The sequence below is a fragment of the Rhinolophus sinicus genome, chromosome 5 (assembly GCF_057876585.1).
Source record: "Rhinolophus sinicus isolate RSI-liver-muscle chromosome 5, RSI-T2T, whole genome shotgun sequence".
Classification (NCBI taxonomy): domain Eukaryota; kingdom Metazoa; phylum Chordata; class Mammalia; order Chiroptera; family Rhinolophidae; genus Rhinolophus; species Rhinolophus sinicus.
The window spans coordinates 66,101,137-66,118,846 of NC_142505.1; the positions used below are offsets into that span (position 1 = coordinate 66,101,137).

Below are 17,710 nucleotides of genomic sequence, written 5' to 3' on the forward strand. Positions count from 1 at the left end.
CTGTCTCAGTCCCCCCTCTGAAGACATAACCGTAACTGCTGTTAGTGAACAGGGGCGACGACCGCTCTGCCTTCTTCAGGCTGAGGAGGAGCATAGTAGGGAGAGACCAGCAGCTAGGGCTTGTCCAGAGGTCTATCTAAGGGTCCCCGGGTAGATGAACAGGTCCAGATGAGCATGTTGTTGTCTTGTAGGCCATTGTAGCCAACCAGTGGGTAGTCTGTAAACTGAGACGCATTGTAGGCAACAGCATGAGGTAATACCTATAATAATGAATAAAAGAGAAATGAGAAAAGTTTCCTTAAGTCCTGCTAAACTGGGAAGCTAGGAAGTAAGGAAGGCAAAGACTCTTGTTTTTAGTTTAATATTAGAAACTATATCATTGAACTTAATTAAAGATAAACTGTGAATTATCAGAGAGATTGAAACAGTATAATCCTTTAAACTTTTTACATCCTTGATTCTGTTTGAGAAGTAGATAATCTATGGCAGCTCTGTTTGAGAACTGTTTCTCTGACCTGTCCTAACTCTTGTCTATGGCATGGATAGCCTGTGAGGTGGATGAAAGCACTGGTTGGAGCAGCCAGTGAAACTAACACATTGATTAGCCGAGTTATGGCTGTTTTCCTTTATTCAGGTCTAGTGAGAGCTATTAGCTCAGAGAGTTGTGTGCTGGCCCCAGAGGGAAGGCTTGTATTTTCTAAGATATTATGTAGAGTGACTACAGCATATCCAGCCTTTTGTACGTTATTTTCTATAAAAGAGCTCTCATCAGTGAAGAGCATCCAATCTAGTTTGTCTAGGGGTGTTTTTTGTAAATCTGCTCTAGCAGTATAGGTTTGTACTAAAACTTATTGGCAGTTAATTCTTCCTCCATGTCTGGGAGGAATGCGGCAGGATTAAGGGTGGAGCAGGTCTGTATGTATTTGGATTACAGGACTTTCTAATAAGAGGGCCTGATACTGCAGGGGGAGGCTATCAGTGAGCCAGTGACGCTTATTAGCATTTAAAAGCCCTTGAATGTGGTATGGGGCAAAGAAACACACACAAAAAAAACCAAAAAAAACAAAAACAAAAAACGGTTAAGTCTTGTCCCATTGTGAGCTTGGTGGCTTTAGGAACTAGGATGGCAGCTGCAGCTATAGCCTGGAGGCAAGCTGGCCAGCTGGGTGCTTTGAGGTCTAGTTCCTTACTTAAATAGTTTCAGAGTCCCTTTTAAGTTTAATTTGTTTATTTTACATTTTCTTTAAGGTATGGACCAATGATAAGAAACAGGCAGAGTAAAATGAGCCCAAATCTGGGGGCTGTCTTTATCTTTAAAACCAAGCAGTTTTCAGAGGAAAAAGGTCCAGAGTGAGCAGTTGAGACAGAATAAATGGTCTCTATATCAATTAGGAAATTAATAGGCTTACCACGTCAGTGTCACCCACCGTTTTACCCGCTGTGATGAGAACAGCTTGGGAGCCACTTGGAACTTCAGGCCCAACAGTGATGACAGCCATTTTGGGGGAGGGAGCCAGTCCTTGCTCCCTTCAGAACAAGGGGTACTCCCTCCTGTCGCCCTTTAGTCTGTACAGGGGGCACGGCTGTTTTGGAGGATTAGGAATCTAGTGATCTGGGCTTGTATATCCGGAGTAGGCTCTTTTATCTGGTGCTTTCCCTCTGGGGCATTTGGGGTGTCCTGAGGTGGCTTCAGCCCTGGGTTGTCTATAACTGTGGCCAAAGTCTGGCCTGTCTCTGGTCTCATCCTCTGGTCTCACTGTTCCTCTATTCCTCGTTCTTCTGTCTTGGTTGTTAAAGACATTTGAACAAATTCCTGGCCTTTTCTAGGATCTGAGCCTCTTAATCAGGGATTAATGAGACAGGTTAGATAGTATGATTGCTAGGTAGATAGGTAGGTCCCTGGTAAAATAAAGAAAACACAGCCATATCCTAAAACTTCAGGTTTTGAAATCACTCCTTTGCTCCAAGACATAATGTGACAGGCCTTGAGGTTAATCATAAAATTCCTTTTGTCCTGACAAACGGAGCAGATCTGATAGATAAGAGTGGGTTACTTTGCTAATTCCTTTAGGATGGGCAAGCAGAACAAACCTGGTAGACAAATTTCATTAGAAGCCGCCAGTTCCCTTCTTCAAACAGTTCCCTTCTCCAAAGAGCTCCCCTTCCCCAAGCAGGCAAGGGAAGGTATAAAAGTAAGAGCTTTTGCCTCAGCCATGGGGCACCCCCCATTCGGGACCCCCTCCTGCTTGGTAGCTGCAACCTCTTCTCCTGCCTCTAATAAACTATCCTTTTTAAAAACTCTTTGCCTCTCCTGGTCCGTGTTTCCATTCTTTGGCTCCCGAGACAGGATCCTGGCCCGCACTCAGAAACTGCCGGCAGATCCTACATCACCTACATCATTAACAGTGGGTCAGAACCATTAGAATTCCCTGCCAGTTAGGGGAAAACATCAGGCTAAGCTTCCTTATATTGGCTTATAGCTGATACCGAGGAAAGCACATGAACTCTAGCAGTTAAAACAATTTTTATTTTGTACCAGCTTACTTTTGAGATTTAAATTTACTTAGTTAATTGTATTTAGCTTAACCATATATAAAACTCTCAAAACTTCTCACAAACCTTCTACAACTTTCCCAGTCCCTCTTAGTTTGTCTCTTTTCATTCATGCAGAAATAACCATCTTTAGGACAAACTGTTTTCTTTCAGTACCTTCAAAAATGCATTTCCATACCTTATACCTTCCGTGAAAACACACACCATTTTCTTCCAAGTTAGAATCCATAACCTTTAGAATTTTAATTTTTACTGACAACCAAAAGCAAGCAATTAGCACTTCCACTGGCAAATCTAGCACTTCCATTTGGCAAACTTTAAAAGCATAGGCTTTTGTAATAAAATATAAGATATATTTATTAATAGATCTTAATTTCTCTCTTAACATTCCTGTGACAAAAAGCTAGAACTAGATGAACTTAGACCTACCTAATAATTAACACCTCAGCATTTTGTTATTTTGAAATACCTAGATATTTAATCTAAGCTATTTTCTTGATAAATTCTGTAATAGAGATAACATGACTTTAAAATAGGCTTATTTAGAATGTTAGTACTCTGGGACTCCAATCTAAAGGCAATTTCCCTTATAATGAATCCCACTATGAGTGGTCCCTGCAGGACTTAGAATTAGAGCAGCGGAGTAAGGGGAGGGGAGGGTGAGCATGGCTTGAGGATTAGCTGCTTGGTTTTCAAAAGTGCCACTTTTTTTCCTTCAGTTATCTCAGCCTCAGGCATTCCTGTTTACAGGTAGATTAGGAGATGGGTGTTTGTTGAAGGGTCCTCCTCTCCTGGAGGTTCCTTCGGAGGAGTCTCTTTAGGAGGGGTCTCCTTAGGGAGAGTATCCTTAGAAGCCGTCTCCCTAGAAAGAGTCCCCTTAGGAGGAGTTCCCCCAGAAGGGGTCTCTTTAGGATGAGGGAGGCAAGAGATCACAGCCAAAAGAGCCAGGTCAACTCTGCATTTCTCACAGAGATCTGGGTTGTCCCTCAGGACGGAAAAAGCCTGAACTTATGGAACTTCTGACCATTTGCCTTTCTTTCTGCAAAACAGGTTTAGCTGCATGATAGTATTATAATCAATAATACTTCCCTCAGAAGGCCAAGTCTCCCCATCTTCTGATGTGTATTTAGGTCAAACCTCTCAGCAAAATAAAATCAGGCGCCACTTCTTTAAAGTCTGAGGGTCAAATTTGTCCCAATGTTTTAAGATGAAATTTAGGCGGTTGTAGGTGCGTGAGGGCTGTTTGCCCATCTGAAATGGAGGAACAGAAAGGCATCCCTTCGCATCTCCCACAATCTGCTCTGGGGCGTCCCCCAGACGCGTGGGCTGTGGACACTGCACGACCAATTCCGGGGTGAGTGGGGAGACATGGTGCCCCAGGATTATTCGCGTTTACCTGAGCGGCCCCAGCCTGTCCCTCCAGGTGGGCTGGGCGCCTACCCTGTCCCCGCCTGAATGTCTGGTGCTGGCCAACAGGCTGATAAAGGCTGTGGCCGATAATGAGGGGCCTTAAGGTAGCGGGGTGTATAACGTGACTCTGGGCATCACAGAAATTAATGGCACAACTAATAGAATAGTGGCCTTCTAAATAAAGATGTTTAAGGAGGGAGTACATAATTAAAGCTTATAGGGAAGGCATACGATCTAGGCAAGAGGGAGTGGAAGGACGCCCTGAAGCCCAGTATGTGAGGGGGGGACAAAAAGAGATATCTGAAGCCCCAAAGGGCTTCGGAGAAGGTTGTTTCCTTAAGGAAAAGCAAATCTGAAATATGTTGGTCCTCCTTAAAAGCTTTGTCCGGCAGTGGCTGAGGTGGCCTGGCTGCGGTGCTCTGGAGGAGCTGCCTCTTGTGGTCCTTCCCTCTTGGCTGTCGCTGCATCTGCATCGGTGCCCAGCTGGGGGCGGAGCCAGGCAGCAGAGAAGCTGTGCGGTCCCCAGAGGAGTATGGCGATAGAACTGAGGAGATGAAAAATCAAGTCTCAGAGAGACACTGTGCCGTACAAACACAGACCTCACTGGTACTTGGATTTGTCTTGAGCCCGGCAGGTCCTAAATGACCTGTTCCAAGACCGGGTTATCCTATCATGGGAGTTTTCAAGCGGGGGATGCCCTAATGGCCATTTAACTATCTGACCCGTGCCTGCAAAGGACGGCAAACAAAAGAGGTATAGGAAAGTGAGCGAGAGGTTTTGGGGTCCCCTAAAAGGAGCTTACCTCCTGGCTGGCTTGATAAAATATGTTACTGGAGAGTGTTGAGGCAGTCTCACAGGGAAGGGACCCTGGACCAACATCTCAAGAACTAGGCAGAGATAGTGACAGGATAAAAGAACAGCAGAGACAAAGGAGTCATCCTGCTGGCACCCTTACGAGCAGTTGGGCTTGGAAGGGACCAGAGGGACCTTTGGGATCCACCATAGAGTAGCCGTGCTCAGGATCCCCCATTATCCGCAAAGGCCCACAGTCCTGGCCAAGCGCCAGTATTCAGTCTCCTCGTGGAAAGGAAAATGGCAGCAGAAGGATAGGAGAGAGTAGCAGAGAGGGGGAGGGAAGCCTCTGAACGGCACCCTTACAGGCAGTTGGGCTGGGGGAAGACTCATGGAGCCTTTGAGCCACACCCGAAGAGTAGCCATGGTCAGAGTCCTGCAACTGCTGCCAAGGTCCATTCACCTCAACCGCGCGCCGTCTTTGGGCTTCACTCCACTCGAGACAGAAAGCAAGAGAGAAGGCAGGTGGACTATGGCCGACATTCCTCCTGCTCAGTGCCAGAGGGGATCAACCAGAGCCCTCCTGCAAGACCTGTCCACTGAGTCTTGAGAGTAGCAGCCGCGCTTTTCGCATTTAAATGGCTGACAGAGGCCTACTGTCTGTGTGATAGAAAAAAGTAGACAAAACTGAGGAAGGCCCATAGGGTGGGCAAGTAGGAAGGCACAGATAATATTTACCTCTCCTTCAATCCAAGACAGGAGTCCCCCAAATGAAGAAGGAATATTTTCCTGTGAATCCCCAAATGATGTAAATGATGTTGGATCTGCCGACAGTTTCTGGTTGTGGGCAGGGATCGTGTCTCGTGAAGCTGAAGAATGGACACATGAACCAGGGAGAGGGAAAAAGTTGTAAAGGAAGACAGTTTATTGGAGGTAGGAGAAGAGGTTGCAGCTCCCAAGTGGGAGGGGGTCCCAAATGGAGGTGCCCAGCGACTGAGACAAAAGTTCTTACTTTTATACCTTCCCTTGCCTGCTTGGGGAAGGGGGCTGGAGACTTCCAATTGAATTCATCTATCAGATTTGTCCTGTTTGCTCATCCTGAAGGGATTAAGAAATAACCCATTCCTATCTATCAGATCTGCTCCTTTGTCCGGCCAGAAGGGATTTGAGATTATCTATTAACCTCGAGGCATATTCTCATGGCCATGTCCTGGAGTGAAAGAGAGAATTCAGGACCTGAGTTTCAAGATATGGCTGTTTTCTTGTTTATTCCACCAGGGACCCCCTCATCACATGGTACCTAGTAACATGCTAACTAACCTGTCTCACTACTACCCAAGCTATTCAAAATAAAGTACTTCTGTTGAAATATATTCAGGTTTATGTCAGAATTTAACAGACGTAATGGCTCCCACCTATGTGATGCATACTCTGATTATCTGTTTTACTTTGAAGAAGCAGAGGATTAATGAGGTTGAACTAGGTGACCTCTAAGATCCTTTGAAATCAAAGTAGTCTCTAATTTAGTGACTACTTAAAACATTACTTTTGATTTGTAAAAAGCAAACCACATAAAAGTCCCACCACTAACAACAAAAATTTGTGCTGAAATTATACAACTCTTTCCACTAAAATATACCACTGCAGTAAATCCAGGGACAAAAAAGTGGTTGCCATTAGTGAGACTAGCACAGATAATCTAAAATCAGGGCAACCATACTCTGCCCCTCCCAGTTGCATTCCTGGCCGTCATGCTCGAAATTCCTTTCATTCCTCCTTTGTATCCCAAGGACTCTTCTTTGGGGGGGGGCGGGGGGGGGAGAAAGGTTTCCTTAGAGCTCTGTCATTTTATGGTATTTATTGGCTTTGGTATTAGTTGGGATTGTGTTGGGACAGAAACACTACAGGAAATCCAAATCAAACTGACTAAAGCTGAAAAGGAAATGTATTGGCTCATGCCCTAGGATAAGGTTTTCTTGAGGTATCAATTGATTCAGGACCCAAAGGATGTCACCAGGAACCAGCATCTCTCTCTGTGTCTTGACTCCACCACCTCTTGATGTGGGCCCCATTCTAAGCTCATGTAGCTGCAAAGTAACTGCTGACAGCTCCTTGTACCACATTCTTCCAGCATCAAATCCAGAGGAAAAAGTAGAATTCCACTTCTCCAGTAATTCAAGTGAAAATCCTAGAATTGAGTCTCTTGGGTCCTGATTGGCAGGCCTGGGTCATATGGTCACCCTCCCCAAGGAATGCAGTATTCCCCTAGGCAGAAGTGGTTTTGGCCCCTCCTCTAGCATGTGGCCTGAGATTGAGCAAAGGAGAATGCTGTAGAAGCATCAGGCTGCTGCTCAAGGAATGGGGAGAAGCTGCCGGGGAAGAACAGCCCCTGTCTGCCTTCTTCAAAAATACCATCTTCAGAAAGGTGGACCAGAGGAATTCTGCTGCCCAGAAACTGGCTGCAGAAATCTCAAAGTTCCCCAAGCCACAGCAGGATTTGAGGATATGTCTGTAACCTCCTCTCTCCACCTTCCCCCAGCATCCCCACCCATTCCAGCCTTCTTTCTTGGGGAAGGGGCACAAAGGTGAAAAACGTGGCTCGCAACACAATCACCTTCTGTTTTCTACTCGGTTCCTGGAGAACTCCCCGCCTTGTCCAGCAAGTCTGAGTTGGAATGCCGCCTTCTCCCTGAAGCCATCCTGAATCAGACCCACATCTCCCAACTGCCCCAAGAGCAACATTCTCCTCTTTCATGTACTCATAATACCATGTACATCCATTATCTTCATTAGCGTATTTTTTCATGTATCAAAATTATTTATTTACACACCAGTCTCTTATATTCTACACTCATACACTCACACCTTAACCCAATTAGAAGCTGTTTCAGAGCAGAGATTTGCTTTTGTTTGTTCTGAGTCTGTAACATGCTGCATAACATCTGGAATGGTATTCAGAAATATTGGATGGATGGATGAATCAAAGTTCTCTATTACTGTTGACCATTGAATAAAAAAAGTAGCAGCACTCATTTGAGTATTTATCAATAGCATTTAGTAAATTCCGGTTATGTATACAGTAGACACAAGAAAACTGTGGAAAATTAAATTAGTAAAGAAAATGCAATAGTATGCTTAGTCTGCTTGTTTTAAAATAGAAAAACCCTGAAATAAAGAGAACTTGGATTATCTATGGATTCATGTAAAGGAGTTATACTGTCAAGTGGGAGAAAACAGACCGAAAAGGGCCTAAAAGGCCACAGTGATAGCTGGAAAAATGTGCTAAGTTTGTTCCCACAAGCACAGATGCCCAGAACGGCCTAAGGGCAGGCCAATGAGCCGTGAAAGTTGTTAAAAGACCAGACCTAAGAAGCAGAATGCCCTGGGCTTAAGTCTCCACACCGCCCCTTGCTGTGGAATCTCAGTCAGATGATCAACTCCCCTGGGCCTCTGAGGACCACCTCTGAGCTGCCTGGGTGGCTCCAGCCTTAACCTGCCTGCCTTCTTGATTCCCCCTTTCCTTTCCTCTCATGAGCAAACCTACCTACAAAATATATTTGGAATTCAACTGCCTTTCTCATTCCCTGAGGGCATATCTGAGGGGACCACCATTAACTAAGACAAGTACCTTTGATGTCCAGAGTACTCGGTTCCTGATGTGCCATAATGAATGGTGGGGCCAGCACTGCGAGCCCTATTGCAAGCAGTGTCCAGGTCCATGGGTTCTTGAATTGGGAAGGTGGAGAGAGACCCATACCCTGAGGTCAGCCAGAGTGTCCTTGCTTCCTTTTTCCTGCCTTGGCCGCTCCAACTCCTTCTCCATATAGCACCCAGAGCGATGGTGGAAACAGAGTCCTGGCCACGCCTGCCTAAAGTCCAGAGGCTTCGACTGTGGTCCACGAGGTCCTGCACACTCAGCTCAGCTTCCTCTCCCGCCGTGTCAGCCCCACTTGTGGCCGGTCATCTGCTGCCCCAGCACACTGTCCTCTGCGCACCCACTTTGGGGCTTGGCCTCTGTCCTTCCCTCTGCGGAGCAGTCCCATTCCCAAATCTTTTTGCTGAATCCTTAATGTCCTTCAGACCTTAGCTCAGTGAGGCTTTCCCTGATCTCCCATGCAAATTAAACAGCACTGGAGTGGTTCTGCCACCTCTATTTCATTTTCTCCATGACACGGATTACTACTTGAAACTATCATATTTGCTTGCTTACTTGCACCTGAACTAAAATGTCTGCTCCAGAAGTGCAGGGATGTATTATAATTTGTCTTATTCACTACTGTGTCTCCAGACCTTAGAATAAGGCCTGACACATAATAAACACTCAATAAATATTTGATGAATGAAAGAATAAATGAGAGAAGGAAGGAAAGGAGGGAAGGAGGGAGAGAGCAAATCCTTCAAAGGTTGATTATAAAGACTCAATTAGAGCATTCTCATAAATCACTTAGCACAGTGCCTAGTTAATTCACTGTAATTATTATTCAGTTATTAGGATAGAAGAGTGAGCAGCGTGTGCACACGAGAGCACACACACATGCGCAAAACAAGTCCTCCCACTTTGCTTGGATTCACCTGGCTTCTAAAGAGAACCTCCGAGACCCCTGACAAAGCAACGTCCCCTTTAGCTGTCCTTGAATTAATGCTTGAACCCAGTGCAGACCTGGAGCATTTGGAGTTCATTTTCTTTTGGCAAACCATCGGCTTTTCTCTTCTAAGAGAAAAAATAAAATACAAAAAGACACTCATATAACATCTTGGAGATCAAATGGTTCTTGAAAAACTGCATTTTCGTGAGTGAGGGAATCAAAACCATATGGATTAAATTCTCCTTAGATCTCCTGGGGGGAAAAGGAAGCAGGAACAGGCTAAGGGCAGAGATGGCGGCAAAATTCAGCTTTGATTTTTACAAACACAAAACTAGTCATGAAGGATGGTCTGAGATGTGTCAGGTCTTTCAAAGCAGTTTGTTTACCACATGCCAGCTGATCCTACAGAGAAGGAAATACAAAAGTGTTTTTAAATCACCCATGGTTCTTTTCTTCTGATTTCCTCTCCCCCATGGGACTGAATTTTGGGTCTTGTTAGTGACCAGAAATGAATAGTGGCTGGACATTAACTTCATGTAATTTCTCCCAGAAAGCAACTTCCAAGTCCCTCCCTGAGGAAAGGGTCTGAAATATCTGCTGAAGCCAAATATTTGTAATCAGGTCTTAACTTAGATGAGTGACGTTCATTTTTCTATGGTCCTGTTTCCAGGCTGATGTGTGCAAGTTGCAAAAGGCAGGAGCTCAGAGACTCCACAGAAAGTGTGATTCACGCTGTCTGCTGTGAGAGGAAGTCAAGAGGAACAAGCACCTCCAACGTTTTACCCAAAGCACACAGAAACCTCAAAAGCTGTTTCCTCTGCTCTCACCTGGTCTCGTGAGAGCAAGTGACTGCTGACCACTGGCCTGCATGGCGTAGAACACAGGTAACATTGAGCATTTACACTATACGAGACCCTGAGTGACATCTCATTTTATCCTCCGAAACCACTTCAAGGGAGGTGCTCTTCTTGTTCTTAGTTTACAAATGAGACTGAGGTACAGAGAGATTAAGTAACTTAACCAGGGTCACAGAGGTAGTAATTGGCAAAGATGGGGTTTGAACCAAGGTTTTGCCAATGCCAGAGCCTGTACTCCTCTGTTATTTACCGGAAAATTGCCTGTGCTTTTGAACTCTGTGTCTTAGCTTTTGCTGTACTATTCATCTAAAAAGACTTTCTTGCTATTCCTACCTTTTCTCGCAGCCACGTGACAAAAATGTTCCCCACCCTCCAAGTTGTGTCTTATCTGAAGGCTTTTTGAACCCCCCAAATTGATTGAGACTTCTCCCGCCTCTGAACTCCAAGATACCTGGTGCCCCTCTGGGGTTAGCCGGCCCATTCTATGTCATAAAACCAGCTTAGCAGGATGGTTAGGCTCCCTGGCTTTAAATAAGGCACCTGCACATAATTCTTTGCCAGGACACCATATACTTACAAACCACTCAAAAACTCAGATTCATCCTCTACAAAAGGCGAAAAATGCAACAGCCCGGTGTGAGCAAGCAAAGAGCTATACAGGAGTCCTGCGCTAACCAAAAGTACAGCTTTCCTATGAAACCCTCTATAAGACTAAGTGGCAATGAGTGAAAAGCAATCACCTTAGGACAGTCTTCCTAATGATGCAGGGAATAGATGGAGGTAAAGTGCAGATGCTCACAGACGCAGTTCAAAGCTCTGGGGCTTGATGCCGAGAGGCTGAGTGTGGTTCCTGGGAAGGAGCTTGGTGGGGCCACTTACAGCTGGGGGCACAAGCTGCCTCTGGAACAGCTGCTGCAAAACAAGCCTGAGTGCTAAGCTCGCTTTCGCCTTTCTTTATACAAGTGAAAAAGTCAGATTTCTTTATGTCATCACATACAGGTGCTAATGTAGGTCTTTTGTAACAGTGCAGTGGTGTAAAGAGAATTCTCAAAAGAGGTAGGATGCCTGTGCATGCAAAGCACGGAGCAAACACTCCACCCCCGTCTGCTACTGTTTTCTAGTTTCTTTGCTGCGCGTCTGAGCTCTCCTACCTGACTATAAATTCTCCAAGGAAATGTAAGTCAGTGATTTAGGCAGTGATTGGAAGAGAGGAGAGAGGAGGCTGATGGAAGCAGCAGATGGAAATATGGCTCAGAGGAAATATGGGCAGTCAATGTGACATGTGTTATGTGACAGGGTTTCCAGGATTAATGCATTTAATCCTCACAGCAACCCTGGGAGGTAAATGCTATTATCGTCCCCATTTTACAGATGGATAAACTGAGGCCCAAGGAGGTTGAGTGACTTGCCCAAAGCCATATACTGTATTTGGAAAATGCGGACTCAGGATTCGAAACTCAACATTCTGGGTTCAGAGTCCAAGGTCTTACCTGCTAAACTAGATTGTCCCTAAAAGAGGGGATTTTAAAGTTTTAAAGTAGAAATAAAACAAAAAGAGTAGGAGTTTCCAGTCTGGATCTACCAGTATTTAACAGGTACAAATGTAAGGACAAGTTTATTAACACCTTCCTGGTAGTTTATCCAGTGGACAGAAGTGGTGGAGACTCACCCACAACACCGTGTTGGCTTTGGGTTGCACGTGGACTTGACAATAAAACAGGTAAAATGCTGACTTTGTCAGTAGGCTTGTATAAAATTTCATGTTTCTTCTTAAAGGACTTGATTTAAAATCCTCCAAGGAGAGGTTCAACAAAAATTCAGGACTGGGGAAAACTTAAGAGATCAATAAATGGTGAGACAGCTAAGTTGGTCCTAAAAAGGTGGAGATCAAGGAAAGTTTTCAAGAGGAAGGGACAGCTAAACTGAGATCAGAAGTGAGAGTCAGAGTTAGCTTAATGGGCAAGACACTGGGTGGGTTCACTCATAGCCATTTCCAAACTCTTTCTCCTTCATTGTCCCCCACTATGAAGGCTTGAGGAGTTAGTCGCTTCCCAGATTCCCTTGAAGTTAGAGGGGTCTACGTGACCAAGTTCAGCCAATAAGTCTCCAACTGAAGAGCCAATAAGTCTCCATGCTGAAGGTTTTTCTGGAAAACGTTTTACTTTTCTTATGAAGGAGAGAGAAATGATTGGTTTAGCCCTTTCCTGTTCTTCCTGCCTTGAATATGGATGTAATAACTGGAGCTATCTTATGACCACGAGGCAACAAGGTTGAGACAAAAAAACAAACCCCCCAAACTGGCACAGAACCAGCCCTGTCATTATCATGCTGCTGAAGTGATGCTAGCTGTTACCTACCTCTACTTATGTGAGAAAAATGAGCTGCTATTTGAGCCTCTTAGAGTCCAATTTTTTCCCATTTCTTGCAATCACAAGTATTTCTAACTCATACGCTAAACAAAGTGGGGGAAAATGAGCTGTTCCAGGCAGAAATTCCAGTATGTGCAAAAACCTGGAGGGAAGAAAGACTAGCATGTTTGAAAATGGGACATTAAAGGTGCTGGTGGTGGGTGCTGAGTGCTGGCTGTGACAAGCAATGAAACTGGAGAATCACACAAGGGTGACGTGCAGGGCCTTGTACAACTTGTAAGTTTAGAATTTGGAGATTGTAACAATGGGGGACTATGGAAAATCGTGTGCATGTGTGTGTATATGTGTGTGTGTTTAATCAAAGGAATGACAGGGATAAAGTTAATTCTAAAAAAAACCCTTCTGGGTTGAGCTCATTCACTCAGTAAACATTTTGTGAGCATGGGAAAGTAAATTGGTACAATCACTTTGGAAAACTGTTTTGAAGTATCTACTAAAACTAAACATCCACTACCCATCCCACTACAAAGAAATAAATGCACGTGTCCACCAAAAGACAAGGCCATGTTTAGTCATAGAAGCTTTACCCATAATAGCCCAAAATAGATAGCAACCCAAATGCCCATCAAGTCTGAAAGAGCTGAATAATTTGTGGTCATTCTCATATAATAGAGTACTACACTGAAATAAAAAAAAAAAGGATGAGTTGCTGCTACATGAAAGCATGTGGATGAAATTCACAGGCCTAAAGATGAGTAAAAGAAGCTTACAGGGAAAAGGAGATATTTGTGTTAGTCTGGGTCCTCCAAAAAGGAGAGGTCAAGATAAAATGTCCAAGAAATAATTAAGAGAATTACCCCTGAGGGGAAATGGGGAGGTAGCCAGGAGAGGATGGGAACCATCAGACTGTGATGCAGGTCTGCCCTGAGAGAAAGAAGGAAGGAATGTGGAACAGAAAAGTCCCAGACCAGAATGCAGTTCTGAGAAAGCTCAGCAAGGCCAGTGGGGTGTCCTTAAGACAGAATTGCCCATCAGAGATATTTCTCATCTCCCAGGAATGAGCCTGCCATGCACAAAGGTTGGAGCAGCCTGTGGAAAGCATGTCCTCCCACAGATGCAGTGATGGATATCAGAGCTCAGCAGAATATGCCATAGGGCAATACCTCTCTCTGAGAGCTGCATTTTCATGGCCACAACACTGGACAAATACATAGATGAAGGTGAAGAACAGGCAAAACCAATATTTGGTGATAAAAGTCAGAATGGTGGTTATTTCCTGAATGGGTAGGGCTGGGGGTATGAACTATAGGGTACTGGGAAGAACCTTCTGCAGCAGCTGAAAATGTTCAGTATCTTGATGGCGGTGGTGATTTTATGGGTAAAAATCTTTCAAGACATTATCTGAGGTTTATATACTTTGTGTATCTCTGCAGAAAAATTAAGAAGTATTTACTGAGTGAACACTCTACATCAAATGCTGTGCTTAGCCCTGGGCACATGGGAACTAAAGCAGACAGGGACACCGCCTGTAAGGGGCATGCAGCAAGAAGCAGGATCTGGAGCATAGAAGCAGGGAGGCCGTGCAGTGTCCCTACTGAGGAGGCTAGTGCAGTGAGCCAAGGCATGCGAGACTGTCTGCAGACAGTCAAGTCCAAGAGACAATCTGTCAAAGACTCTTGAAAAGAGAGAGTAAAGCAAAACAACCGACTTGCAAAAAATGGGAACTAAAGATGTGAAAGCAAATCAGAAACCATCGAAACTGCTTACAAAGGAAAATGCTTTTGGAGAGATCAATTACAGAAAAATTTGGTGTGACTGTTCACACTAGGACCCGAGGGAGCCCTGAGTCCTGGGAATTGCATCTTTCCTGGAGTCAGGCTCATCTCCCTGTGCCCAGCCTGGCAGTTTCATTTGACTTACAGGACTCCACTGGGAAATTGTGTCTGATATTTTCAAAGCCAGGAAAGGATTTCACACCTTTGTGAGGACTGCTGGGAGACAGGTAAAAAAATGCAGCCTTGGGAGAAGCTGTGCCAATTAGAGCCAATTAGAACTAAATGACCTGTCATTTGCCGGAAATGCATAATGGAACTCATGCTGTTCTGTAAAACTGAGGATTTTTCCTGTGAGCTCATTTTCTCAGAGAATGTTCTTTATGGAAAAGTGCTTGTATTGATTATTCCTTAATAAAAATTTTTAAAAAGTAAATTCATTCCAAATGACTCTGTGTTGCCTGTGCTTCTATTGCCAGTACTTAATTTCCAACCATTTTCAGCTTGGGATGGGGATGTTGCCTGCCAGGCTCTGAAACCACACACACACACACACACACACACACATACACACACACACACACTTCACCCCATCTCCACTCCTCAAAATCAGCCTGCTCTCAAAATGGGGGCTCTCCACAGGTTTCACAAGAAAGAACTATACAAAGAACATTTCATACTGGTCTAACTTTTACTAGGCTTTTCAGTCTGTGATAAATGCAAAAAAAAAAAAAAAAAGTATTCAATAATTTACTGTGCTGAGATGGCAGCATAGCTGAGTCACCCAACTCAAGCACTTTAGGAAAATTTCCATCAGGTGCCATCCTGCTCTCTGACCTAAGCTTTATTTAAACTTATTGGATCAATCTGAATCAATTTGACATGTACACACTTTATGGCATTGTTAGTTTTAGATTAATTAAGTTCCTTACGACTTTATGATTAAGAAACCAAGATTATAAAACATTACTATAAAAATCACAAATTATAAAGTGAAAAGTAAAATCACTTAACATTTCCTGAAATCAGTGGAATCATTATGTAAGCTTAATTAAACAAACAAAGTAAGAGTAATTAGGTGGTAAATTAAGCACAGTGCTTTCAAAAGGTTCTCATTGGAATGGCCCAAACAGTTTAATGAAAATAAGAAAGTTGGACCACATGATTTCACTGATGTGTGGTATATAAACCAAAAACAGCAAAAGAATAAGATAAACAAATGAGAACCAAAAAGTCATAGACACAAACATGATTTAGTGGTTACCAGAGGGTAAAGGGGGAGGGGAGTGGTAGAGGAGGGTAAAGAGGATTAAATACATGGTGACGGGAGAACTGACTCTGGGTGGTGAACACACAATGGGATTTATAGATGATGTACAACAGAAATGAACACCTGAAATCTATGTAACTTTACTAACAATTGTTACCTCAATAAACTTTCATTAAAAAAAAGAGAGAGAGAGAGAGAGAGAGAGAGAGACGTCATCAAAATGGCGGCCTGAAGTGAGCCTCTGGAAATTTCCCCTAGAATGTACAACAAATTGAAAAACTATACCTCCACAAAGGACTCCCTGCACAGCAGACAGGCAAGACGAAGAGGCCCACTACTGAATTCATCTAAAGGTGGGCAAATCGCGCGAGTGGGGGAGGAGGGAAGGGAGAACTGCAGAGACGGAGCCGCGCGGGCGCCGGATGCAGACCTAGCTCAGTGCTCCGAGCTCGCTGCATCCCGGAGCTACCGCAGCTACAGGAGAGGGAAGAACTCACACTGCTAGGGCTCGGTTTATGGCCCAAAGGGCTGAAGAGAGCATATAACACGGCTGAACCCAACGCTCATGGCAGAGACGTCGGAGCAAAGACTGAGGGAAGAAGACTGAAAATGGTGGTTTAATCCCTCACTGCCAAGCAGAGAACAGAAGCCATAGGGACTGAGACTAGCCACCCCTCCCTACACTCCCAGAATTCGCCCCACCCCCACCGGCCCAGTGCTAGAAGGGGAAGAGTAGCAGTGTCAGATCAAAAGAACAGAATATTTGCAGCCTGAGAACTGTTGTCTGAAGACAAAGATTCGCAGACCAACTAATTCCGGCAAAGGGGAGGGCGCTGTGGAAACAGGACCAGCTGTGGTGGTGGTCGCTGCCATTGCTCTGGGCCAATTCTCACAACTCACCCCACCCCTGGCCCCACCTATTTGGGCAGATCTCTGCAAGAGTAAACAGAACTGCTAAAACACATGGGCTCTGAATCTGGTGCAGGAACAGCTTTGGAACTTCAAAAGCTCTCCGCATACCCACATGGACCCGGTGCCCTAGGACCCAGGAAAACTGTTAACAAAGGAGAAGCCTGCCATCCAGGGAATCCCCCCATTGTATGAGAAGCTGGAATAGTGCAGAGAAAACATAACACTACAGTGTGAGAGAGAAAAAAAGGCTGCAGTCAGAGAGAAAATAAAACATTCTACCAGCACGTACTGGAAAACAAAAGAAAGACCTCTTCCTATCAACCTGTTGCAGAACCCACTCCTTTAGATGTCTAAGAAGAGAAACAATAAATCATTAATTGCCATAAATAAACAAGGCCATAAGACTGTTCAGAAAGAAAGTGAAAAGTCTCCAGAAAATGAACTTAAAGATATGCAAATATGTGACTTAAATGACAGAGAACTCAAGATTGCAGTTCTGATAAAACTCAATGAGATGCAAGAAAACACAGAAAGGTAGTTTAATGAACTCAGAAACACAATCAAAGAACAACATGAACATTTTACCAAAGAGATTGAATGTTTAAAAAAGAACCAAAGAGAATTTCTGGAGATTAAGAACTCAATAGAAGAAATGAAGAATGAAATAACCAGCTTAGGTAGTAGAGTTGACCAGATGGAGGAAAGAATCAGTGACATCGAAGATAGAAACCTGGAAATTACACGGATGGAAGAAGAAAGAGACTTGAACTTAAATGAAACGAAAGAACTCTACAAGAACTTTCTGACTCCATCAGAAAAAGCAATATAAGAATAATGGGCATACCAGAAGGAGAAGAAAGAGAGAAAAGAGCTGAGAGTATATTCAAACAAACAGTTGATGAGAACTTCCCAAACTTGTGATAAGAACTGTATCCTCGAATCAAAGAGGAAGGTAGAAAACCTAATTACCTCAACCCCAACAGGCCTTCTCCAAGGCACATTGTATTGAAGCTGTCTAAAATAATTGAAAAACAAAGAATCCTCAAAGCAGCCAGGGAAAAGAAGACGTTAACCTACAAAGGAAAGCCCATTAGAATATCATCAGATTTTTCAGCAGAAACTCTACAAGCCAGGAGGGAGTGGAACCAAATATTCAAACTATTGAGAGAGAGGAATTATGAGCCAAGAA

General features: G+C 44.1%; 1 long non-coding RNA gene across 1 annotated transcript in view; it reads right to left on the minus strand.

Moving 5' to 3' along the window:
* Positions 1-224: 224 nt before the first annotated feature.
* Positions 225-17,710, minus strand: part of LOC141567248 (uncharacterized) — a 131,030-nt gene continuing 113,544 nt past the window's right edge. The window contains exon 3 of the long non-coding RNA XR_012489742.2: positions 225-260. This is a non-coding gene — a long non-coding RNA (uncharacterized LOC141567248). The remainder of the gene's footprint in view (positions 261-17,710) is intronic.